Here is a 25,360-nt window from a genome sequence, read left to right as displayed (position 1 = left end):
TTCAAAAATGAAATTGCAAGGTTTTCTTTTGCCTTTCTTCTGTGTCTGGAAGCATGATTTGTACATTGCAAATGACAAGTCTTTAGCTTCGTCCATGAGAGAAGCCCAAACTCTGTAGGCACTCACAAATCTTGTCCCTGCACTTTTCCTATATGCATACCTTAGAAAACTATCAACTGGACCATAAGGAAATATTTTATTTATTCTACAAATTCATTTTTACATAAATGTATATGGTGTTTTAAAAACAAAAAGCTATTTTCTAAAAATCAATTGAAAAATCCAAAGAAAAATCTTCAGGTAGGTGGCTCGTTGGTCTAGGGGTATGATTCTCGCTTAGGGTGCGAGAGGTCCCGGGTTCAAATCCCGGACGAGCCCAGATTTTCAGATTCTTTGAAATGGTTCTATTATCTTATAGTAGTCAATTTCCTGAGTGAATTTCAACTGAATGTTGTTTTTTCAAAACTCTCAAAATAGATTGTATTTACTAATTTGCACAACTGAATTTTGTTTTTTGTCAAACTGCTAAAATTATTTGTAAGTACTTATCTGCACACAGCATGTGACATGTCTTGGGTTTTATCCATCAGAAAAACTCTGCTGGGAATCATAAAACTTTGTACAGCAATTTTCAAGCAAGTATACTTAGAAAATTATTGACTATTAGGAAATATTTTTTTTATGCTAATATTTCCTCCTTGTACACATTAGTGACTGCTTTAAAATAATATAATTTTCACATAAAATTGGTTAAGATATCAAATAAAACATGCTTACTTGATGATTCTATGATTTTCGTTTTGGGCGCGACAGGTCCCTGGTTCAATTCCCTGACGAGCCCTCTCTTTCTTTTTACGGTGCATCTCATGGTTTATATATATCTGATTTTCTCAATTGGCTAAGTCAATAGCATCAACTGAGTTTTGTTTTTGCCATACTCCCAATAGAATTTGTACATACTTATGAACCTTGCCTTCATCATTTTCCTATTGCCTTTCTTCTATTTATGCATGATTTACACATAGCTTTTTACAAGTCTTGGGTTTTATCGATCAGACAAGTCCAAACTCTGTCGCCATTTTTATATCTTGTCACTGCACTTTCCAAATAAGCACACATAGAAAACTATCAATAGAATCTTACGGAAACATTTTAGTTGTACTACAAATAAGAGCATACTTATTAAAATTTCAACCGTATTGTGGTATATCAGGAAAACTGCAGGTTCCCTTCTGTCTAGATAGCTTTGAATGTTTTAAAAGAATAGTCTCACTTTGAAACACAAAAAGTTCAAAAATGAAATTGCAAGGTTTTCTTTTGCCTTTCTTCTGTGTCTGGAAGCATGATTTGTACATTGCAAATGACAAGTCTTTAGCTTCGTCCATGAGAGAAGCCCAAACTCTGTAGGCACTCACAAATCTTGTCCCTGCACTTTTCCTATATGCATACCTTAGAAAACTATCAACTGGACCATAAGGAAATATTTTATTTATTCTACAAATTCATTTTTACATAAATGTATATGGTGTTTTAAAAACAAAAAGCTATTTTCTAAAAATCAATTGAAAAATCCAAAGAAAAATCTTCAGGTAGGTGGCTTGTTGGTCTAGGGGTATGATTCTCGCTTAGGGTGCGAGAGGTCCCGGGTTCAAATCCCGGGCAAGCCCAGATTTTCAGATTCTTTGAAATGGTTCTATTATCTTATAGTAGTCAATTTCCTGAGTGAATTTCAACTGAATGTTGTTTTTTCAAAACTCTCAAAATAGATTGTATTTACTAATTTGCACAATAGAATTTTGTTTTTTGTCAAACTGCTAAAATTATTTGTAAGTACTTATCTGCACACAGCATGTGACATGTCTTGGGTTTTATCCATCAGAAAAACTCTGCTGGGCATCATAAAACTTTGCACAGCAATTTTCAAGCAAGTATACTTAGAAAATTATTGACTATTAGTAAACATTTTATTTATGCTAATATTTCCTCCTTGTACACATTAGTGACTGCTTTAAAATAATATAATTTTCACATAAAATTGGTTAAGATATCAAATAAAACATGCTTACTTGATGATTCTATGATTTTCGTTTTGGGCGCGACAGGTCCCTGGTTCAATTCCCTGACGAGCCCTCTCTTTCTTTTTATGGTGCATCTCATGGTTTATATATATCTGATTTTCTCAATTGGCTAAGTCAATAGCATCAACTGAGTTTTGTTTTTGCCATACTCCCAATAGAATTTGTACATACTTATGAATCTTGCCTTCATCATTTTCCTATTGCCTTTCTTCTATTTATGCATGATTTACACATAGCTTTTTACAAGTCTTGGGTTTTATCGATCAGACAAGTCCAAACTCTTTCGCCATTTTTATATCTTGTCACTGCACTTTCCAAATAAGCACACATAGAAAACTATCAATAGAATCTTACGGAAACATTTTAGTTGTACTACAAATAAGAGCATACTTATTAAAATTTCAACCGTATTGTGGTATATCAGGAAAACTGCAGGTTCCCTTCTGTCTAGATAGCTTTGAATGTTTTAAAAGAATAGTCTCACTTTGAAACACAAAAAGTTCAAAAATGAAATTGCAAGGTTTTCTTTTGCCTTTCTTCTGTGTCTGGAAGCATGATTTGTACATTGCAAATGACAAGTCTTTAGCTTCGTCCATGAGAGAAGCCCAAACTCTGTAGGCACTCACAAATCTTGTCCCTGCACTTTTCCTATATGCATACCTTAGAAAACTATCAACTGGACCATAAGGAAATATTTTATTTATTCTACAAATTCATTTTTACGTAAATGTATATGGTGTTTTAAAAACAAAAAGCTATTTTCTAAAAATCAATTGAAAAATCCAAAGAAAAATCTTCAGGTAGGTGGCTCGTTGGTCTAGGGGTATGATTCTAGCTTAGGGTGCGAGAGGTCCCGGGTTCAAATCCCGGACGAGCCCAGATTTTCAGATTCTTTGAAATGGTTCTATTATCTTATAGTAGTCAATTTCCTGAGTGAATTTCAACTGAATGTTGTTTTTTCAAAACTCTCAAAATAGATTGTATTTACTAATTTGCACAACTGAATTTTGTTTTTTGTCAAACTGCTAAAATTATTTGTAAGTACTTATCTGCACACAGCATGTGACATGTCTTGGGTTTTATCCATCAGAAAAACTCTGCTGGGAATCATAAAACTTTGTACAGCAATTTTCAAGCAAGTATACTTAGAAAATTATTGACTATTAGGAAATATTTTTTTTATGCTAATATTTCCTCCTTGTACACATTAGTGACTGCTTTAAAATAATATAATTTTCACATAAAATTGGTTAAGATATCAAATAAAACATGCTTACTTGATGATTCTATGATTTTCGTTTTGGGCGCGACAGGTCCCTGGTTCAATTCCCTGACGAGCCCTCTCTTTCTTTTTACGGTGCATCTCATGGTTTATATATATCTGATTTTCTCAATTGGCTAAGTCAATAGCATCAACTGAGTTTTGTTTTTGCCATACTCCCAATAGAATTTGTACATACTTATGAATCTTGCCTTCATCATTTTCCTATTGCCTTTCTTCTATTTATGCATGATTTACACATAGCTTTTTACAAGTCTTGGGTTTTATCGATCAGACAAGTCCAAACTCTGTCGCCATTTTTATATCTTGTCACTGCACTTTCCAAATAAGCACACATAGAAAACTATCAATAGAATCTTACGGAAACATTTTAGTTGTACTACAAATAAGAGCATACTTATTAAAATTTCAACCGTATTGTGGTATATCAGGAAAACTGCAGGTTCCCTTCTGTCTAGATAGCTTTGAATGTTTTAAAAGAATAGTCTCACTTTGAAACACAAAAAGTTCAAAAATGAAATTGCAAGGTTTTCTTTTGCCTTTCTTCTGTGTCTGGAAGCATGATTTGTACATTGCAAATGACAAGTCTTTAGCTTCGTCCATGAGAGAAGCCCAAACTCTGTAGGCACTCACAAATCTTGTCCCTGCACTTTTCCTATATGCATACCTTAGAAAACTATCTACTGGACCATAAGGAAATATTTTATTTATTCTACAAATTCATTTTTACATAAATGTATATGGTGTTTTAAAAACAAAAAGCTATTTTCTAAAAATCAATTGAAAAATCCAAAGAAAAATCTTCAGGTAGGTGGCTCGTTGGTCTAGGGGTATGATTCTCGCTTAGGGTGTGAGAGGTCCCGGGTTCAAATCCTGGACGAGCCCAGATTTTCAGATTCTTTGAAATGGTTCTATTATCTTATAGTAGTCAATTTCCTGAGTGAATTTCAACTGAATGTTGTTTTTTCAAAACTCTCAAAATAGATTGTATTTACTAATTTGCACAATAGAATTTTGTTTTTTGTCAAACTGCTAAAATTATTTGTAAGTACTTATCTGCACACAGCATGTGACATGTCTTGGGTTTTATCCATCAGAAAAACTCTGCTGGGCATCATAAAACTTTGCACAGCAATTTTCAAGCAAGTATACTTAGAAAATTATTGACTATTAGGAAATATTTTATTTATGCTAATATTTCCTCCTTGTACACATTAGTGACTGTTTTAAAATAATATAATTTTCACATAAAATTGGTTAAGATATCAAATAAAACATGCTTACTTGATGATTCTATGATTTTCGTTTTGGGCGCGACAGGTCCCTGGTTCAATTCCCTGACGAGCCCTCTCTTTCTTTTTATGGTGCATCTCATGGTTTATATATATCTGATTTTCTCAATTGGCTAAGTCAATAGCATCAACTGAGTTTTGTTTTTGCCATACTCCCAATAGAATTTGTACATACTTATGAATCTTGCCTTCATCATTTTCCTATTGCCTTTCTTCTATTTATGCATGATTTACACATAGCTTTTTACAAGTCTTGGGTTTTATCGATCAGACAAGTCCAAACTCTGTCGCCATTTTTATATCTTGTCACTGCACTTTCCAAATAAGCACACATAGAAAACTATCAATAGAATCTTACGGAAACATTTTAGTTGTACTACAAATAAGAGCATACTTATTAAAATTTCAACCGTATTGTGGTATATCAGGAAAACTGCAGGTTCCCTTCTGTCTAGATAGCTTTGAATGTTTTAAAAGAATAGTCTCACTTTGAAACACAAAAAGTTCAAAAATGAAATTGCAAGGTTTTCTTTTGCCTTTCTTCTGTGTCTGGAAGCATGATTTGTACATTGCAAATGACAAGTCTTTAGCTTCGTCCATGAGAGAAGCCCAAACTCTGTAGGCACTCACAAATCTTGTCCCTGCACTTTTCCTATATGCATACCTTAGAAAACTATCAACTGGACCATAAGGAAATATTTTATTTATTCTACAAATTCATATTTACATAAATGTATATGGTGTTTTAAAAACAAAAAGCTATTTTCTAAAAATCAATTGAAAAATCCAAAGAAAAATCTTCAGGTAGGTGGCTCGTTGGTCTAGGGGTATGATTCTCGCTTAGGGTGCGAGAGGTCCCGGGTTCAAATCCCGGACGAGCCCAGATTTTCAGTTTCTTTGAAATGGTTCTATTATCTTATAGTAGTCAATTTCCTGAGTGAATTTCAAGTGAATGTTGTTTTTTCAAAACTCTCAAAATAGATTGTATTTACTAATTTGCACAATTGAATTTTGTTTTTTGTCAAACTGCTAAAATTATTTGTAAGTACTTATCTGCACACAGCATGTGACATGTCTTGGGTTTTATCCATCAGAAAAACTCTGCTGGGCATCATAAAACTTTGTACAGCAATTTTCAAGCAAGTATACTTAGAAAATTATTGACTATTAGGAAATATTTTATTTATGCTAATATTTCCTCCTTGTACACATTAGTGACTGCTTTAAAATAATATAATTTTCACATAAAATTGGTTAAGATATCAAATAAAACATGCTTACTTGATGATTCTATGATTTTCGTTTTGGGCGCGACAGGTCCCTGGTTCAATTCCCTGACGAGCCCTCTCTTTCTTTTTACGGTGCATCTCATGGTTTATATATATCTGATTTTCTCAATTGGCTAAGTCAATAGCATCAACTGAGTTTTGTTTTTGCCATACTCCCAATAGAATTTGTACATACTTATGAATCTTGCCTTCATCATTTTCCTATTGCCTTTCTTCTATTTATGCATGATTTACACATAGCTTTTTACAAGTCTTGGGTTTTATCGATCAGACAAGTCCAAACTCTGTCGCCATTTTTATATCTTGTCACTGCACTTTCCAAATAAGCACACATAGAAAACTATCAATAGAATCTTACGGAAACATTTTAGTTGTACTACAAATAAGAGCATACTTATTAAAATTTCAACCGTATTGTGGTATATCAGGAAAACTGCAGGTTCCCTTCTGTCTAGATAGCTTTGAATGTTTTAAAAGAATAGTCTCACTTTGAAACACAAAAAGTTCAAAAATGAAATTGCAAGGTTTTCTTTTGCCTTTCTTCTGTGTCTGGAAGCATGATTTGTACATTGCAAATGACAAGTCTTTAGCTTCGTCCATGAGAGAAGCCCAAACTCTGTAGGCACTCACAAATCTTGTCCCTGCACTTTTCCTATATGCATACCTTAGAAAACTATCAACTGGACCATAAGGAAATATTTTATTTATTCTACAAATTCATTTTTACATAAATGTATATGGTGTTTTAAAAACAAAAAGCTATTTTCTAAAAATCAATTGAAAAATCCAAAGAAAAATCTTCAGGTAGGTGGCTCGTTGGTCTAGGGGTATGATTCTCGCTTAGGGTGTGAGAGGTCCCGGGTTCAAATCCCGGACGAGCCCAGATTTTCAGATTCTTTGAAATGGTTCTATTATCTTATAGTAGTCAATTTCCTGAGTGAATTTCAACTGAATGTTGTTTTTTCAAAACTCTCAAAATAGATTGTATTTACTAATTTGCACAATTGAATTTTGTTTTTTGTCAAACTGCTAAAATTATTTGTAAGTACTTATCTGCACACAGCATGTGACATGTCTTGGGTTTTATCCATCAGAAAAACTCTGCTGGGCATCATAAAACTTTGTACAGCAATTTTCAAGCAAGTATACTTAGAAAATTATTGACTATTAGGAAATATTTTATTTATGCTAATATTTCCTCCTTGTACACATTAGTGACTGCTTTAAAATAATATAATTTTCACATAAAATTGGTTAAGATATCAAATAAAACATGCTTACTTGATGATTCTATGATTTTCGTTTTGGGCGCGACAGGTCCCTGGTTCAATTCCCTGACGAGCCCTCTCTTTCTTTTTACGGTGCATCTCATGGTTTATATATATCTGATTTTCTCAATTGGCTAAGTCAATAGCATCAACTGAGTTTTGTTTTTGCCATACTCCCAATAGAATTTGTACATACTTATGAATCTTGCCTTCATCATTTTCCTATTGCCTTTTTTCTATTTATGCATGATTTACACATAGCTTTTTACAAGTCTTGGGTTTTATCGATCAGACAAGTCCAAACTCTGTCGCCATTTTTATATCTTGTCACTGCACTTTCCAAATAAGCACACATAGAAAACTATCAATAGAATCTTACGGAAACATTTTAGTTGTACTACAAATAAGAGCATACTTATTAAAATTTCAACCGTATTGTGGTATATCAGGAAAACTGCAGGTTCCCTTCTGTCTAGATAGCTTTGAATGTTTTAAAAGAATAGTCTCACTTTGAAACACAAAAAGTTCAAAAATGAAATTGCAAGGTTTTCTTTTGCCTTTCTTCTGTGTCTGGAAGCATGATTTGTACATTGCAAATGACAAGTCTTTAGCTTCGTCCATGAGAGAAGCCCAAACTCTGTAGGCACTCACAAATCTTGTCCCTGCACTTTTCCTATATGCATACCTTAGAAAACTATCAACTGGACCATAAGGAAATATTTTATTTATTCTACAAATTCATTTTTACATAAATGTATATGGTGTTTTAAAAACAAAAAGCTATTTTCTAAAAATCAATTGAAAAATCCAAAGAAAAATCTTCAGGTAGGTGGCTCGTTGGTCTAGGGGTATGATTCTCGCTTAGGGTGTGAGAGGTCCCGGGTTCAAATCCCGGACGAGCCCAGATTTTCAGATTCTTTGAAATGGTTCTATTATCTTATAGTAGTCAATTTCCTGAGTGAATTTCAACTGAATGTTGTTTTTTCAAAACTCTCAAAATAGATTGTATTTACTAATTTGCACAATTGAATTTTGTTTTTTGTCAAACTGCTAAAATTATTTGTAAGTACTTATCTGCACACAGCATGTGACATGTCTTGGGTTTTATCAATCAGAAAAACTCTGCTGGGCATCATAAAACTTTGCACAGCAATTTTCAAGCAAGTATACTTAGAAAATTATTGACTATTAGGAAATATTTTATTTATGCTAATATTTCCTCCTTGTACACATTAGTGACTGTTTTAAAATAATATAATTTTCACATAAAATTGGTTAAGATATCAAATAAAACATGCTTACTTGATGATTCTATGATTTTCGTTTTGGGCGCGACAGGTCCCTGGTTCAATTCCCTGACGAGCCCTCTCTTTCTTTTTACGGTGCATCTCATGGTTTATATATATCTGATTTTCTCAATTGGCTAAGTCAATAGCATCAACTGAGTTTTGTTTTTGCCATACTCCCAATAGAATTTGTACATACTTATGAATCTTGCCTTCATCATTTTCCTATTGCCTTTCTTCTATTTATGCATGATTTACACATAGCTTTTTACAAGTCTTGGGTTTTATCGATCAGACAAGTCCAAACTCTGTCGCCATTTTTATATCTTGTCACTGCACTTTCCAAATAAGCACACATAGAAAACTATCAATAGAATCTTACGGAAACATTTTAGTTGTACTACAAATAAGAGCATACTTATTAAAATTTCAACCGTATTGTGGTATATCAGGAAAACTGCAGGTTCCCTTCTGTCTAGATAGCTTTGAATGTTTTAAAAGAATAGTCTCACTTTGAAACACAAAACGTTCAAAAATGAAATTGCAAGGTTTTCTTTTGCCTTTCTTCTGTGTCTGGAAGCATGATTTGTACATTGCAAATGACAAGTCTTTAGCTTCGTCCATGAGAGAAGCCCAAACTCTGTAGGCACTCACAAATCTTGTCCCTGCACTTTTCCTATATGCATACCTTAGAAAACTATCTACTGGACCATAAGGAAATATTTTATTTATTCTACAAATTCATTTTTACATAAATGTATATGGTGTTTTAAAAACAAAAAGCTATTTTCTAAAAATCGATTGAAAAATCCAAAGAAAAATCTTCAGAGGTGGCTCGTTGGTCGAGGGGTATGATTCTCGCTTAGGGTGCGAGAGGTCCCGGGTTCAAATCCCGGACGAGCCCAGATTTTCAGATTCTTTGAAATGGTTCTATTATCTTATAGTAGTCAATTTCCTGAGTGAATTTCAACTGAATGTTGTTTTTTCAAAACTCTCAAAATAGATTGTATTTACTAATTTGCACAATTGAATTTTGTTTTTTGTCAAACTGCTAAAATTATTTGTAAGTACTTATCTGCACACAGCATGTGACATGTCTTGGGTTTTATCCATCAGAAAAACTCTGCTGGGCATCATAAAACTTTGCACAGCAATTTTCAAGCAAGTATACTTAGAAAATTATTGACTATTAGGAAATATTTTATTTTTGCTAATATTTCCTCCTTGTACACATTAGTGACTGCTTTAAATTAATATAATTTTCACATAAAATTGGTTAAGATATCAAATAAAACATGCTTACTTGATGATTCTATGATTTTCGTTTTGGGCGCGACAGGTCCCTGGTTCAATTCCCTGACGAGCCCTCTCTTTCTTTTTACGGTGCATCTCATGGTTTATATATATCTAATTTTCTCAATTGGCTAAGTCAATAGCATCAACTGAGTTTTGTTTTTGCCATACTCCCAATAGAATTTGTACATACTTATGAATCTTGCCTTCATCATTTTCCTATTGCCTTTCTTCTATTTATGCATGATTTACACATAGCTTTTTACAAGTCTTGGATTTTATTGATCAGACAAGTCCAAACTCTGTCGCCATTATTATATCTTGTCACTGCACTTTCCAAATAAGCACACATAGAAAACTATCAATAGAATCTTACGGAAACATTTTAGTTGTACTACAAATAAGAGCATACTTATTAAAATTTCAACCGTATTGTGGTATATCAGGAAAACTGCAGGTTCCCTTCTGTCTAGATAGCTTTGAATGTTTTAAAAGAATAGTCTCACTTTGAAACACAAAACGTTCAAAAATGAAATTGCAAGGTTTTCTTTTGCCTTTCTTCTGTGTCTGGAAGCATGATTTGTACATTGCAAATGACAAGTCTTTAGCTTCGTCCATGAGAGAAGCCCAAACTCTGTAGGCACTCACAAATCTTTTCCCTGCACTTTTCCTATATGCATACCTTAGAAAACTATCAACTGGACCATAAGGAAATATTTTATTTATTCTACAAATTCATTTTTACATAAATGTATATGGTGTTTTAAAAACAAAAAGCTATTTTCTAAAAATCAATTGAAAAATCCAAAGAAAAATCTTCAGGTAGGTGGCTCGTTGGTCGAGGGCTATGATTCTCGCTTAGGCTGCGAGAGGTCCCCGGTTCAAATCCCGGACGAGCCCAGATTTTCAGATTCTTTGAAATGGTTCTATTATCTTATAGTAGTCAATTTCCTGAGAGAATTTCAACTGAATGTTGTTTTTTCAAAACTCTCAAAATAGATTGTATTTACTAATTTGCACAATTGAATTTTGTTTTTTGTCAAACTGCTATAATTATTTGTAAGTACTTATCTGCACACAGCATGTGACATGTCTTGGGTTTTATCCATCAGAAAAACACTGCTGGGCATCATAAAACTTTGCACAGCAATTTTCAAGCAAGTATACTTAGAAAATTATTGACTATTAGGAAATATTTTATTTATGCTAATATTTCCTCCTTGTACACATTAGTGACTGTTTTAAAATAATATAATTTTCACATAAAATTGGTTAAGATATCAAATAAAACATGCTTACTTGATGATTCTATGATTTTCGTTTTGGGCGCGACAGGTCCCTGGTTCAATTCCCTGACGAGCCCTCTTTTTCTTTTTATGGTGCATCTCATGGTTTATATATATCTGATTTTCTCAATTGGCTAAGTCAATAGCATCAACTGAGTTTTGTTTTTGCCATACTCCCAATAGAATTTGTACATACTTATGAATCTTGCCTTCATCATTTTCCTATTGCCTTTCTTCTATTTATGCATGATTTACACATTGCTTTTTACAAGTCTTGGGTTTTATCGATCAGACAAGTCCAAACTCTGTCGCCATTTTTATATCTTGTCACTGCACTTTCCAAATAAGCACACATAGAAAACTATCAATAGAATCTTACGGAAACATTTTAGTTGTACTACAAATAAGAGCATACTTATTAAAATTTCAACCGTATTGTGGTATATCAGGAAAACTGCAGGTTCCCTTCTGTCTAGATAGCTTTGAATGTTTTAAAAGAATAGTCTCACTTTGAAACACAAAAAGTTCAAAAATGAAATTGCAAGGTTTTCTTTTGCCTTTCTTCTGTGTCTGGAAGCATGATTTGTACATTGCAAATGACAAGTCTTTAGCTTCATCCATGAGAGAAGCCCAAACTCTGTAGGCACTCACAAATCTTGTCCCTGCACTTTTCCTATATGCATACCTTAGAAAACTATCTACTGGACCATAAGGAAATATTTTATTTATTCTACAAATTCATTTTTACATAAATGTATATGGTGTTTTAAAAACAAAAAGCTATTTTCTAAGAATCGATTGAAAAATCCAAAGAAAAATCTTCAGAGGTGGCTCGTTGGTCGAGGGGTATGATTCTCGCTTAGGGTGCGAGAGGTCCCGGGTTCAAATCCCGGACGAGCCCAGATTTTCAGATTCTTTGAAATGGTTCTATTATCTTATAGTAGTCAATTTCCTGAGTGAATTTCAACTGAATGTTGTTTTTTCAAAACTCTCAAAATAGATTGTATTTACTAATTTGCACAATTGAATTTTGTTTTTTGTCAAACTGCTAAAATTATTTGTAAGTACTTATCTGCACACAGCATGTGACATGTCTTGGGTTTTATCCATCAGAAAAACTCTGCTGGGCATCATAAAACTTTGCACAGCAATTTTCAAGCAAGTATACTTAGAAAATTATTGACTATTAGGAAATATTTTATTTTTGCTAATATTTCCTCCTTGTACACATTAGTGACTGCTTTAAATTAATATAATTTTCACATAAAATTGGTTAAGATATCAAATAAAACATGCTTACTTGATGATTCTATGATTTTCATTTTGGGCGCGACAGGTCCCTGGTTCAATTCCCTGACGAGCCCTCTCTTTCTTTTTACGGTGCATCTCATGGTTTATATATATCTAATTTTCTCAATTGGCTAAGTCAATAGCATCAACTGAGTTTTGTTTTTGCCATACTCCCAATAGAATTTGTACATACTTATGAATCTTGCCTTCATCATTTTCCTATTGCCTTTCTTCTATTTATGCATGATTTACACATAGCTTTTTACAAGTCTTGGATTTTATTGATCAGACAAGTCCAAACTCTGTCGCCATTATTATATCTTGTCACTGCACTTTCCAAATAAGCACACATAGAAAACTATCAATAGAATCTTACGGAAACATTTTAGTTGTACTACAAATAAGAGCATACTTATTAAAATTTCAACCGTATTGTGGTATATCAGGAAAACTGCAGGTTCCCTTCTGTCTAGATAGCTTTGAATGTTTTAAAAGAATAGTCTCACTTTGAAACACAAAACGTTCAAAAATGAAATTGCAAGGTTTTCTTTTGCCTTTCTTCTGTGTCTGGAAGCATGATTTGTACATTGCAAATGACAAGTCTTTAGCTTCGTCCATGAGAGAAGCCCAAACTCTGTAGGCACTCACAAATCTTTTCCCTGCACTTTTCCTATATGCATACCTTAGAAAACTATCAACTGGACCATGAGGAAATATTTTATTTATTCTACAAATTCATTTTTACATAAATGTATATGGTGTTTTAAAAACAAAAAGCTATTTTCTAAAAATCAATTGAAAAATCCAAAGAAAAATCTTCAGGTAGGTGGCTCGTTGGTCGAGGGGTATGATTCTCGCTTAGGGTGCGAGAGGTCCCGGGTTCAAATCCCGGACGAGCCCAGATTTTCAGATTCTTTGAAATGGTTCTATTATCTTATAGTAGTCAATTTCCTGAGAGAATTTCAACTGAATGTTGTTTTTTCAAAACTCTCAAAATAGATTGTATTTACTAATTTGCACAATTGAATTTTGTTTTTTGTCAAACTGCTATAATTATTTGTAAGTACTTATCTGCACACAGCATGTGACATGTCTTGGGTTTTATCCATCAGAAAAACACTGCTGGGCATCATAAAACTTTGCACAGCAATTTTCAAGCAAGTATACTTAGAAAATTATTGACTATTAGGAAATATTTTATTTATGCTAATATTTCCTCCTTGTACACATTAGTGACTGCTTTAAATTAATATAATTTTCACATAAAATTGGTTAAGATATCAAATAAAACATGCTTACTTGATGATTCTATGATTTTCGTTTTGGGCGCGACAGGTCCCTGGTTCAATTCCCTGACGAGCCCTCTCTTTCTTTTTACGGTGCATCTCATGGTTTATATATATCTAATTTTCTCAATTGGCTAAGTCAATAGCATCAACTGAGTTTTGTTTTTGCCATACTCCCAATAGAATTTGTACATACTTATGAATCTTGCCTTCATCATTTTCCTATTGCCTTTCTTCTATTTATGCATGATTTACACATAGCTTTTTACAAGTCTTGGATTTTATCGATCAGACAAGTCCAAACTCTGTCGCCATTATTATATCTTGTCACTGCACTTTCCAAATAAGCACACATAGAAAACTATCAATAGAATCTTACGGAAACATTTTAGTTGTACTACAAATAAGAGCATACTTATTAAAATTTCAACCGTATTGTGGTATATCAGGAAAACTGCAGGTTCCCTTCTGTCTAGATAGCTTTGAATGTTTTAAAAGAATAGTCTCACTTTGAAACACAAAACGTTCAAAAATGAAATTGCAAGGTTTTCTTTTGCCTTTCTTCTGTGTCTGGAAGCATGATTTGTACATTGCAAATGACAAGTCTTTAGCTTCGTCCATGAGAGAAGCCCAAACTCTGTAGGCACTCACAAATCTTTTCCCTGCACTTTTCCTATATGCATACCTTAGAAAACTATCAACTGGACCATAAGGAAATATTTTATTTATTCTACAAATTCATTTTTACATAAATGTATATGGTGTTTTAAAAACAAAAAGCTATTTTCTAAAAATCAATTGAAAAATCCAAAGAAAAATCTTCAGGTAGGTGGCTCGTTGGTCGAGGGCTATGATTCTCGCTTAGGCTGCGAGAGGTCCCCGGTTCAAATCCCGGACGAGCCCAGATTTTCAGATTCTTTGAAATGGTTCTATTATCTTATAGTAGTCAATTTCCTGAGAGAATTTCAACTGAATGTTGTTTTTTCAAAACTCTCAAAATAGATTGTATTTACTAATTTGCACAATTGAATTTTGTTTTTTGTCAAACTGCTATAATTATTTGTAAGTACTTATCTGCACACAGCATGTGACATGTCTTGGGTTTTATCCATCAGAAAAACACTGCTGGGCATCATAAAACTTTGCACAGCAATTTTCAAGCAAGTATACTTAGAAAATTATTGACTATTAGGAAATATTTTATTTATGCTAATATTTCCTCCTTGTACACATTAGTGACTGTTTTAAAATAATATAATTTTCACATAAAATTGGTTAAGATATCAAATAAAACATGCTTACTTGATGATTCTATGATTTTCGTTTTGGGCGCGACAGGTCCCTGGTTCAATTCCCTGACAAGCCCTCTCTTTCTTTTTATGGTGCATCTCATGGTTTATATATATCTGATTTTCTCAATTGGCTAAGTCAATAGCATCAACTGAGTTTTGTTTTTGCCATACTCCCAATAGAATTTGTACATACTTATGAATCTTGCCTTCATCATTTTCCTATTGCCTTTCTTCTATTTATGCATGATTTACACATTGCTTTTTACAAGTCTTGGGTTTTATCGATCAGACAAGTCCAAACTCTGTCGCCATTTTTATATCTTGTCACTGCACTTTCCAAATAAGCACACATAGAAAACTATCAATAGAATCTTACGGAAACATTTTAGTTGTACTACAAATAAGAGCATACTTATTAAAATTTCAACCGTATTGTGGTATATCAGGAAAACTGCAGGTTCCCTTCTGTCTAGATAGCTTTGAATGTTTTAAAAGAATAGTCTCACTTTGAAACACAAAAAGTTCAAAAATGAAATTGCAAGGTTTTCTTTTGCCTTTCTTCTGTGTCTGGAAGCATGATTTGTACATTGCAAATGACAAGTCTTTAGCTTCATCCATGAGAGAAGCCCAAACTCTGTAGGCACTCACAAATCTTGTCCCTGCACTTTTCCTATATGCATACCTTAGAAAACTATCTACTGGACCATAAGGAAATATTTTATTTATTCTACAAATTCATTTTTACATAAATGTATATGGTGTTTTAAAAACAAAAAGCTATTTTCTAAGAATCGATTGAAAAATCCAAAGAAAAATCTTCAGAGGTGGCTCGTTGGTCGAGGGGTATGATTCTCGCTTAGGGTGCGAGAGGTCCCGGGTTCAAATCCCGGACGAGCCCAGATTTTCAGATTCTTTGAAATGGTTCTATTATCTTATAGTAGTCAATTTCCTGAGTGAATTTCAACTGAATGTTGTTTTTTCAAAACTCTCAAAATAGATTGTATTTACTAATTTGCACAATTGAATTTTGTTTTTTGTCAAACTGCTAAAATTATTTGTAAGTACTTATCTGCACACAGCATGTGACATGTCTTGGGTTTTATCCATCAGAAAAACTCTGCTGGGCATCATAAAACTTTGCACAGCAATTTTCAAGCAAGTATACTTAGAAAATTATTGACTATTAGGAAATATTTTATTTTTGCTAATATTTCCTCCTTGTACACATTAGTGACTGCTTTAAATTAATATAATTTTCACATAAAATTGGTTAAGATATCAAATAAAACATGCTTACTTGATGATTCTATGATTTTCATTTTGGGCGCGACAGGTCCCTGGTTCAATTCCCTGACGAGCCCTCTCTTTCTTTTTACGGTGCATCTCATGGTTTATATATATCTAATTTTCTCAATTGGCTAAGTCAATAGCATCAACTGAGTTTTGTTTTTGCCATACTCCCAATAGAATTTGTACATACTTATGAATCTTGCCTTCATCATTTTCCTATTGCCTTTCTTCTATTTATGCATGATTTACACATAGCTTTTTACAAGTCTTGGATTTTATTGATCAGACAAGTCCAAACTCTGTCGCCATTATTATATCTTGTCACTGCACTTTCCAAATAAGCACACATAGAAAACTATCAATAGAATCTTACGGAAACATTTTAGTTGTACTACAAATAAGAGCATACTTATTAAAATTTCAACCGTATTGTGGTATATCAGGAAAACTGCAGGTTCCCTTCTGTCTAGATAGCTTTGAATGTTTTAAAAGAATAGTCTCACTTTGAAACACAAAACGTTCAAAAATGAAATTGCAAGGTTTTCTTTTGCCTTTCTTCTGTGTCTGGAAGCATGATTTGTACATTGCAAATGACAAGTCTTTAGCTTCGTCCATGAGAGAAGCCCAAACTCTGTAGGCACTCACAAATCTTTTCCCTGCACTTTTCCTATATGCATACCTTAGAAAACTATCAACTGGACCATGAGGAAATATTTTATTTATTCTACAAATTCATTTTTACATAAATGTATATGGTGTTTTAAAAACAAAAAGCTATTTTCTAAAAATCAATTGAAAAATCCAAAGAAAAATCTTCAGGTAGGTGGCTCGTTGGTCGAGGGGTATGATTCTCGCTTAGGGTGCGAGAGGTCCCGGGTTCAAATCCCGGACGAGCCCAGATTTTCAGATTCTTTGAAATGGTTCTATTATCTTATAGTAGTCAATTTCCTGAGAGAATTTCAACTGAATGTTGTTTTTTCAAAACTCTCAAAATAGATTGTATTTACTAATTTGCACAATTGAATTTTGTTTTTTGTCAAACTGCTATAATTATTTGTAAGTACTTATCTGCACACAGCATGTGACATGTCTTGGGTTTTATCCATCAGAAAAACACTGCTGGGCATCATAAAACTTTGCACAGCAATTTTCAAGCAAGTATACTTAGAAAATTATTGACTATTAGGAAATATTTTATTTATGCTAATATTTCCTCCTTGTACACATTAGTGACTGCTTTAAATTAATATAATTTTCACATAAAATTGGTTAAGATATCAAATAAAACATGCTTACTTGATGATTCTATGATTTTCGTTTTGGGCGCGACAGGTCCCTGGTTCAATTCCCTGACGAGCCCTCTCTTTCTTTTTACGGTGCATCTCATGGTTTATATATATCTAATTTTCTCAATTGGCTAAGTCAATAGCATCAACTGAGTTTTGTTTTTGCCATACTCCCAATAGAATTTGTACATACTTATGAATCTTGCCTTCATCATTTTCCTATTGCCTTTCTTCTATTTATGCATGATTTACACATAGCTTTTTACAAGTCTTGGATTTTATCGATCAGACAAGTCCAAACTCTGTCGCCATTATTATATCTTGTCACTGCACTTTCCAAATAAGCACACATAGAAAACTATCAATAGAATCTTACGGAAACATTTTAGTTGTACTACAAATAAGAGCATACTTATTAAAATTTCAACCGTATTGTGGTATATCAGGAAAACTGCAGGTTCCCTTCTGTCTAGATAGCTTTGAATGTTTTAAAAGAATAGTCTCACTTTGAAACACAAAACGTTCAAAAATGAAATTGCAAGGTTTTCTTTTGCCTTTCTTCTGTGTCTGGAAGCATGATTTGTACATTGCAAATGACAAGTCTTTAGCTTCGTCCATGAGAGAAGCCCAAACTCTGTAGGCACTCACAAATCTTTTCCCTGCACTTTTCCTATATGCATACCTTAGAAAACTATCAACTGGACCATAAGGAAATATTTTATTTATTCTACAAATTCATTTTTACATAAATGTATATGGTGTTTTAAAAACAAAAAGCTATTTTCTAAAAATCAATTGAAAAATCCAAAGAAAAATCTTCAGGTAGGTGGCTCGTTGGTCGAGGGCTATGATTCTCGCTTAGGCTGCGAGAGGTCCCCGGTTCAAATCCCGGACGAGCCCAGATTTTCAGATTCTTTGAAATGGTTCTATTATCTTATAGTAGTCAATTTCCTGAGAGAATTTCAACTGAATGTTGTTTTTTCAAAACTCTCAAAATAGATTGTATTTACTAATTTGCACAATTGAATTTTGTTTTTTGTCAAACTGCTATAATTATTTGTAAGTACTTATCTGCACACAGCATGTGACATGTCTTGGGTTTTATCCATCAGAAAAACACTGCTGGGCATCATAAAACTTTGCACAGCAATTTTCAAGCAAGTATACTTAGAAAATTATTGACTATTAGGAAATATTTTATTTATGCTAATATTTCCTCCTTGTACACATTAGTGACTGTTTTAAAATAATATAATTTTCACATAAAATTGGTTAAGATATCAAATAAAACATGCTTACTTGATGATTCTATGATTTTCGTTTTGGGCGCGACAGGTCCCTGGTTCAATTCCCTGACAAGCCCTCTCTTTCTTTTTATGGTGCATCTCATGGTTTATATATATCTGATTTTCTCAATTGGCTAAGTCAATAGCATCAACTGAGTTTTGTTTTTGCCATACTCCCAATAGAATTTGTACATACTTATGAATCTTGCCTTCATCATTTTCCTATTGCCTTTCTTCTATTTATGCATGATTTACACATTGCTTTTTACAAGTCTTGGGTTTTATCGATCAGACAAGTCCAAACTCTGTCGCCATTTTTATATCTTGTCACTGCACTTTCCAAATAAGCACACATAGAAAACTATCAATAGAATCTTACGGAAACATTTTAGTTGTACTACAAATAAGAGCATACTTATTAAAATTTCAACCGTATTGTGGTATATCAGGAAAACTGCAGGTTCCCTTCTGTCTAGATAGCTTTGAATGTTTTAAAAGAATAGTCTCACTTTGAAACACAAAAAGTTCAAAAATGAAATTGCAAGGTTTTCTTTTGCCTTTCTTCTGTGTCTGGAAACATGATTTGTACATTGCAAATGACAAGTCTTTAGCTTCGTCCATGAGAGAAGCCCAAACTCTGTAGGCACTCACAAATCTTGTCCCTGCACTTTTCCTATATGCATACCTTAGAAAACTATCTACTGGACCATAAGGAAATATTTTATTTATTCTACAAATTCATTTTTACATAAATGTATATGGTGTTTTAAAAACAAAAAGCTATTTTCTAAAAATCAATTGAAAAATCCAAAGAAAAATCTTCAGGTAGGTGGCTCGTTGGTCTAGGGGTATGATTCTCACTTAGGATGTGAGAGGTCCCGGGTTCAAATCCTGGATGAGCCCAGATTGAACAGATTCTTTGAAATGGTTCTATTATCTTATAGTAGTCAATTTCCTGAGTGAATTTCAACTGAATGTTGTTTTTTCAAAACTCTCAAAATAGATTGTATTTACTAATTTGCACAATTGAATTTTGTTTTTTGTCAAACTGCTAAAATTATTTGTAAGTACTTATCTGCACACAGCATGTGACATGTCTTGGGTTTTATCAATCAGAAAAACTCTGCTGGGCATCATAAAACTTTGCACAGCAATTTTCAAGCAAGTATACTTAGAAAATTATTGACTATTAGGAAATATTTTATTTATGCTAATATTTCCTCCTTGTACACATTAGTGACTGTTTTAAAATAATATAATTTTCACATAAAATTGGTTAAGATATCAAATAAAACATGCTTACTTGATGATTCTATGATTTTCGTTTTGGGCGCGACAGGTCCCTGGTTCAATTCCCTGACGAGCCCTCTCTTTCTTTTTACGGTGCATCTCATGGTTTATATATATCTGATTTTCTCAATTGGCTAAGTCAATAGCATCAACTGAGTTTTGTTTTTGCCATACTCCCAATAGAATTTGTACATACTTATGAATCTTGCCTTCATCATTTTCCTATTGCCTTTCTTCTATTTATGCATGATTTACACATAGCTTTTTACAAGTCTTGGGTTTTATCGATCAGACAAGTCCAAACTCTGTCGCCATTTTTATATCTTGTCACTGCACTTTCCAAATAAGCACACATAGAAAACTATCAATAGAATCTTACGGAAACATTTTAGTTGTACTACAAATAAGAGCATACTTATTAAAATTTCAACCGTATTGTGGTATATCAGGAAAACTGCAGGTTCCCTTCTGTCTAGATAGCTTTGAATGTTTTAAAAGAATAGTCTCACTTTGAAACACAAAACGTTCAAAAATGAAATTGCAAGGTTTTCTTTTGCCTTTCTTCTGTGTCTGGAAGCATGATTTGTACATTGCAAATGACAAGTCTTTAGCTTCGTCCATGAGAGAAGCCCAAACTCTGTAGGCACTCACAAATCTTGTCCCTGCACTTTTCCTATATGCATACCTTAGAAAACTATCTACTGGACCATAAGGAAATATTTTATTTATTCTACAAATTCATTTTTACATAAATGTATATGGTGTTTTAAAAACAAAAAGCTATTTTCTAAAAATCGATTGAAAAATCCAAAGAAAAATCTTCAGAGGTGGCTCGTTGGTCGAGGGGTATGATTCTCGCTTAGGGTGCGAGAGGTCCCGGGTTCAAATCCCGGACGAGCCCAGATTTTCAGATTCTTTGAAATGGTTCTATTATCTTATAGTAGTCAATTTCCTGAGTGAATTTCAACTGAATGTTGTTTTTTCAAAACTCTCAAAATAGATTGTATTTACTAATTTGCACAATTGAATTTTGTTTTTTGTCAAACTGCTAAAATTATTTGTAAGTACTTATCTGCACACAGCATGTGACATGTCTTGGGTTTTATCCATCAGAAAAACTCTGCTGGGCATCATAAAACTTTGCACAGCAATTTTCAAGCAAGTATACTTAGAAAATTATTGACTATTAGGAAATATTTTATTTTTGCTAATATTTCCTCCTTGTACACATTAGTGACTGCTTTAAATTAATATAATTTTCACATAAAATTGGTTAAGATATCAAATAAAACATGCTTACTTGATGATTCTATGATTTTCGTTTTGGGCGCGACAGGTCCCTGGTTCAATTCCCTGACGAGCCCTCTCTTTCTTTTTACGGTGCATCTCATGGTTTATATATATCTAATTTTCTCAATTGTCTAAGTCAATAGCATCAACTGAGTTTTGTTTTTGCCATACTCCCAATAGAATTTGTACATACTTATGAATCTTGCCTTCATCATTTTCCTATTGCCTTTCTTCTATTTATGCATGATTTACACATAGCTTTTTACAAGTCTTGGATTTTATTGATCAGACAAGTCCAAACTCTGTCGCCATTATTATATCTTGTCACTGCACTTTCCAAATAAGCACACATAGAAAACTATCAATAGAATCTTACGGAAACATTTTAGTTGTACTACAAATAAGAGCATACTTATTAAAATTTCAACCGTATTGTGGTATATCAGGAAAACTGCAGGTTCCCTTCTGTCTAGATAGCTTTGAATGTTTTAAAAGAATAGTCTCACTTTGAAACACAAAACGTTCAAAAATGAAATTGCAAGGTTTTCTTTTGCCTTTCTTCTGTGTCTGGAAGCATGATTTGTACATTGCAAATGACAAGTCTTTAGCTTCGTCCATGAGAGAAGCCCAAACTCTGTAGGCACTCACAAATCTTTTTCCTGCACTTTTCCTATATGCATACCTTAGAAAACTATCAACTGGACCATAAGGAAATATTTTATTTATTCTACAAATTCATTTTTACATAAATGTATATGGTGTTTTAAAAACAAAAAGCTATTTTCTAAAAATCAATTGAAAAATCCAAAGAAAAATCTTCAGGTAGGTGGCTCGTTGGTCGAGGGCTATGATTCTCGCTTAGGCTGCGAGAGGTCCCCGGTTCAAATCCCGGACGAGCCCAGATTTTCAGATTCTTTGAAATGGTTCTATTATCTTATAGTAGTCAATTTCCTGAGAGAATTTCAACTGAATGTTGTTTTTTCAAAACTCTCAAAATAGATTGTATTTACTAATTTGCACAATTGAATTTTGTTTTTTGTCAAACTGCTATAATTATTTGTAAGTACTTATCTGCACACAGCATGTGACATGTCTTGGGTTTTATCCATCAGAAAAACACTGCTGGGCATCATAAAACTTTGCACAGCAATTTTCAAGCAAGTATACTTAGAAAATTATTGACTATTAGGAAATATTTTATTTATGCTAATATTTCCTCCTTGTACACATTAGTGACTGTTTTAAAATAATATAATTTTCACATAAAATTGGTTAAGATATCAAATAAAACATGCTTACTTGATGATTCTATGATTTTCGTTTTGGGCGCGACAGGTCCCTGGTTCAATTCCCTGACGAGCCCTCTCTTTCTTTTTATGGTGCATCTCATGGTTTATATATATCTGATTTTCTCAATTGGCTAAGTCAATAGCATCAACTGAGTTTTGTTTTTGCCATACTCCCAATAGAATTTGTACATACTTATGAATCTTGCCTTCATCATTTTCCTATTGCCTTTCTTCTATTTATGCATGATTTACACATTGCTTTTTACAAGTCTTGGGTTTTATCGATCAGACAAGTCCAAACTCTGTCGCCATTTTTATATCTTGTCACTGCACTTTCCAAATAAGCACACATAGAAAACTATCAATAGAATCTTACGGAAACATTTTAGTTGTACTACAAATAAGAGCATACTTATTAAAATTTCAACCGTATTGTGGTATATCAGGAAAACTGCAGGTTCCCTTCTGTCTAGATAGCTTTGAATGTTTTAAAAGAATAGTCTCACTTTGAAACACAAAAAGTTCAAAAATGAAATTGCAAGGTTTTCTTTTGCCTTTCTTCTGTGTCTGGAAGCATGATTTGTACATTGCAAATGACAAGTCTTTAGCTTCATCCATGAGAGAAGCCCAAACTCTGTAGGCACTCACAAATCTTGTCCCTGCACTTTTCCTATATGCATACCTTAGAAAACTATCTACTGGACCATAAGGAAATATTTTATTTATTCTACAAATTCATTTTTACATAAATGTATATGGTGTTTTAAAAACAAAAAGCTATTTTCTAAGAATCGATTGAAAAATCCAAAGAAAAATCTTCAGAGGTGGCTTGTTGGTCGAGGGGTATGATTCTCGCTTAGGGTGCGAGAGGTCCCGGGTTCAAATCCCGGACGAGCCCAGATTTTCAGATTCTTTGAAATGGTTCTATTATCTTATAGTAGTCAATTTCCTGAGTGAATTTCAACTGAATGTTGTTTTTTCAAAACTCTCAAAATAGATTGTATTTACTAATTTGCACAATTGAATTTTGTTTTTTGTCAAACTGCTAAAATTATTTGTAAGTACTTATCTGCACACAGCATGTGACATGTCTTGGGTTTTATCCATCAGAAAAACTCTGCTGGGCATCATAAAACTTTGCACAGCAATTTTCAAGCAAGTATACTTAGAAAATTATTGACTATTAGGAAATATTTTATTTTTGCTAATATTTCCTCCTTGTACACATTAGTGACTGCTTTAAATTAATATAATTTTCACATAAAATTGGTTAAGATATCAAATAAAACATGCTTACTTGATGATTCTATGATTTTCGTTTTGGGCGCGACAGGTCCCTGGTTCAATTCCCTGACGAGCCCTCTCTTTCTTTTTACGGTGCATCTCATGGTTTATATATATCTAATTTTCTCAATTGGCTAAGTCAATAGCATCAACTGAGTTTTGTTTTTGCCATACTCCCAATAGAATTTGTACATACTTATGAATCTTGCCTTCATCATTTTCCTATTGCCTTTCTTCTATTTATGCATGATTTACACATAGCTTTTTACAAGTCTTGGATTTTATTGATCAGACAAGTCCAAACTCTGTCGCCATTATTATATCTTGTCACTGCACTTTCCAAATAAGCACACATAGAAAACTATCAATAGAATCTTACGGAAACATTTTAGTTGTACTACAAATAAGAGCATACTTATTAAAATTTCAACCGTATTGTGGTATATCAGGAAAACTGCAGGTTCCCTTCTGTCTAGATAGCTTTGAATGTTTTAAAAGAATAGTCTCACTTTGAAACACAAAACGTTCAAAAATGAAATTGCAAGGTTTTCTTTTGCCTTTCTTCTGTGTCTGGAAGCATGATTTGTACATTGCAAATGACAAGTCTTTAGCTTCGTCCATGAGAGAAGCCCAAACTCTGTAGGCACTCACAAATCTTTTCCCTGCACTTTTCCTATATGCATACCTTAGAAAACTATCAACTGGACCATGAGGAAATATTTTATTTATTCTACAAATTCATTTTTACATAAATGTATATGGTGTTTTAAAAACAAAAAGCTATTTTCTAAAAATCAATTGAAAAATCCAAAGAAAAATCTTCAGGTAGGTGGCTCGTTGGTCGAGGGGTATGATTCTCGCTTAGGGTGCGAGAGGTCCCGGGTTCAAATCCCGGACGAGCCCAGATTTTCAGATTCTTTGAAATGGTTCTATTATCTTATAGTAGTCAATTTCCTGAGTGAATTTCAACTGAATGTTGTTTTTTCAAAACTCTCAAAATAGATTGTATTTACTAATTTGCACAATTGAATTTTGTTTTTTGTCAAACTGCTAAAATTATTTGTAAGTACTTATCTGCACACAGCATGTGACATGTCTTGGGTTTTATCCATCAGAAAAACTCTGCTGGGCATCATAAAACTTTGCACAGCAATTTTCAAGCAAGTATACTTAGAAAATTATTGACTATTAGGAAATATTTTATTTTTGCTAATATTTCCTCCTTGTACACATTAGTGACTGCTTTAAATTAATATAATTTTCACATAAAATTGGTTAAGATATCAAATAAAACATGCTTACTTGATGATTCTATGATTTTCGTTTTGGGCGCGACAGGTCCCTGGTTCAATTCCCTGACGAGCCCTCTCTTTCTTTTTACGGTGCATCTCATGGTTTATATA

The 25,360-nt window shown here is 33.1% G+C and overlaps 16 non-coding genes across 16 annotated transcripts; all 16 read left to right on the top strand.

Annotated features, from left to right (window-relative positions):
* Positions 1–306: 306 nt before the first annotated feature.
* TRNAP-AGG (transfer RNA proline (anticodon AGG)) lies at positions 307–378 on the top strand. Its single transcript has one exon. It is a non-coding gene; the product is annotated as a tRNA-Pro (tRNA).
* Positions 379–1,595: 1,217 nt separating this feature from the next.
* TRNAP-AGG (transfer RNA proline (anticodon AGG)) lies at positions 1,596–1,667 on the top strand. The gene has a single exon. It is a non-coding gene; the product is annotated as a tRNA-Pro (tRNA).
* Positions 1,668–2,884: 1,217 nt separating this feature from the next.
* TRNAP-AGG (transfer RNA proline (anticodon AGG)) lies at positions 2,885–2,956 on the top strand. The gene has a single exon. It is a non-coding gene; the product is annotated as a tRNA-Pro (tRNA).
* Positions 2,957–4,173: 1,217 nt separating this feature from the next.
* TRNAP-AGG (transfer RNA proline (anticodon AGG)) lies at positions 4,174–4,245 on the top strand. The gene has a single exon. It is a non-coding gene; the product is annotated as a tRNA-Pro (tRNA).
* Positions 4,246–5,462: 1,217 nt separating this feature from the next.
* TRNAP-AGG (transfer RNA proline (anticodon AGG)) lies at positions 5,463–5,534 on the top strand. Its single transcript has one exon. It is a non-coding gene; the product is annotated as a tRNA-Pro (tRNA).
* A 1,217-nt stretch (positions 5,535–6,751) lies between these two features.
* TRNAP-AGG (transfer RNA proline (anticodon AGG)) lies at positions 6,752–6,823 on the top strand. Its single transcript has one exon. It is a non-coding gene; the product is annotated as a tRNA-Pro (tRNA).
* Positions 6,824–8,040: 1,217 nt separating this feature from the next.
* TRNAP-AGG (transfer RNA proline (anticodon AGG)) lies at positions 8,041–8,112 on the top strand. The gene has a single exon. It is a non-coding gene; the product is annotated as a tRNA-Pro (tRNA).
* Positions 8,113–9,327: 1,215 nt separating this feature from the next.
* On the top strand, positions 9,328–9,399 carry TRNAP-AGG (transfer RNA proline (anticodon AGG)). The gene has a single exon. It is a non-coding gene; the product is annotated as a tRNA-Pro (tRNA).
* A 2,504-nt stretch (positions 9,400–11,903) lies between these two features.
* On the top strand, positions 11,904–11,975 carry TRNAP-AGG (transfer RNA proline (anticodon AGG)). Its single transcript has one exon. It is a non-coding gene; the product is annotated as a tRNA-Pro (tRNA).
* A 1,217-nt stretch (positions 11,976–13,192) lies between these two features.
* On the top strand, positions 13,193–13,264 carry TRNAP-AGG (transfer RNA proline (anticodon AGG)). The gene has a single exon. It is a non-coding gene; the product is annotated as a tRNA-Pro (tRNA).
* A 2,504-nt stretch (positions 13,265–15,768) lies between these two features.
* On the top strand, positions 15,769–15,840 carry TRNAP-AGG (transfer RNA proline (anticodon AGG)). The gene has a single exon. It is a non-coding gene; the product is annotated as a tRNA-Pro (tRNA).
* Positions 15,841–17,057: 1,217 nt separating this feature from the next.
* Positions 17,058–17,129, top strand: TRNAP-AGG (transfer RNA proline (anticodon AGG)). The gene has a single exon. It is a non-coding gene; the product is annotated as a tRNA-Pro (tRNA).
* Positions 17,130–19,635: 2,506 nt separating this feature from the next.
* TRNAP-AGG (transfer RNA proline (anticodon AGG)) lies at positions 19,636–19,707 on the top strand. Its single transcript has one exon. It is a non-coding gene; the product is annotated as a tRNA-Pro (tRNA).
* A 1,216-nt stretch (positions 19,708–20,923) lies between these two features.
* Positions 20,924–20,995, top strand: TRNAP-AGG (transfer RNA proline (anticodon AGG)). The gene has a single exon. It is a non-coding gene; the product is annotated as a tRNA-Pro (tRNA).
* A 2,504-nt stretch (positions 20,996–23,499) lies between these two features.
* Positions 23,500–23,571, top strand: TRNAP-AGG (transfer RNA proline (anticodon AGG)). Its single transcript has one exon. It is a non-coding gene; the product is annotated as a tRNA-Pro (tRNA).
* Positions 23,572–24,788: 1,217 nt separating this feature from the next.
* Positions 24,789–24,860, top strand: TRNAP-AGG (transfer RNA proline (anticodon AGG)). The gene has a single exon. It is a non-coding gene; the product is annotated as a tRNA-Pro (tRNA).
* Positions 24,861–25,360: the final 500 nt, after the last annotated feature.

This window comes from Taudactylus pleione, unplaced genomic scaffold (genome assembly GCF_031769625.1).
Source record: "Taudactylus pleione unplaced genomic scaffold, aTauple2 ptg000317l, whole genome shotgun sequence".
Lineage (NCBI taxonomy): Eukaryota > Metazoa > Chordata > Amphibia > Anura > Myobatrachidae > Taudactylus > Taudactylus pleione.
Note: the sequence above shows the minus strand (reverse complement) of the source record. Positions and strands in the feature narration are given on the sequence as shown.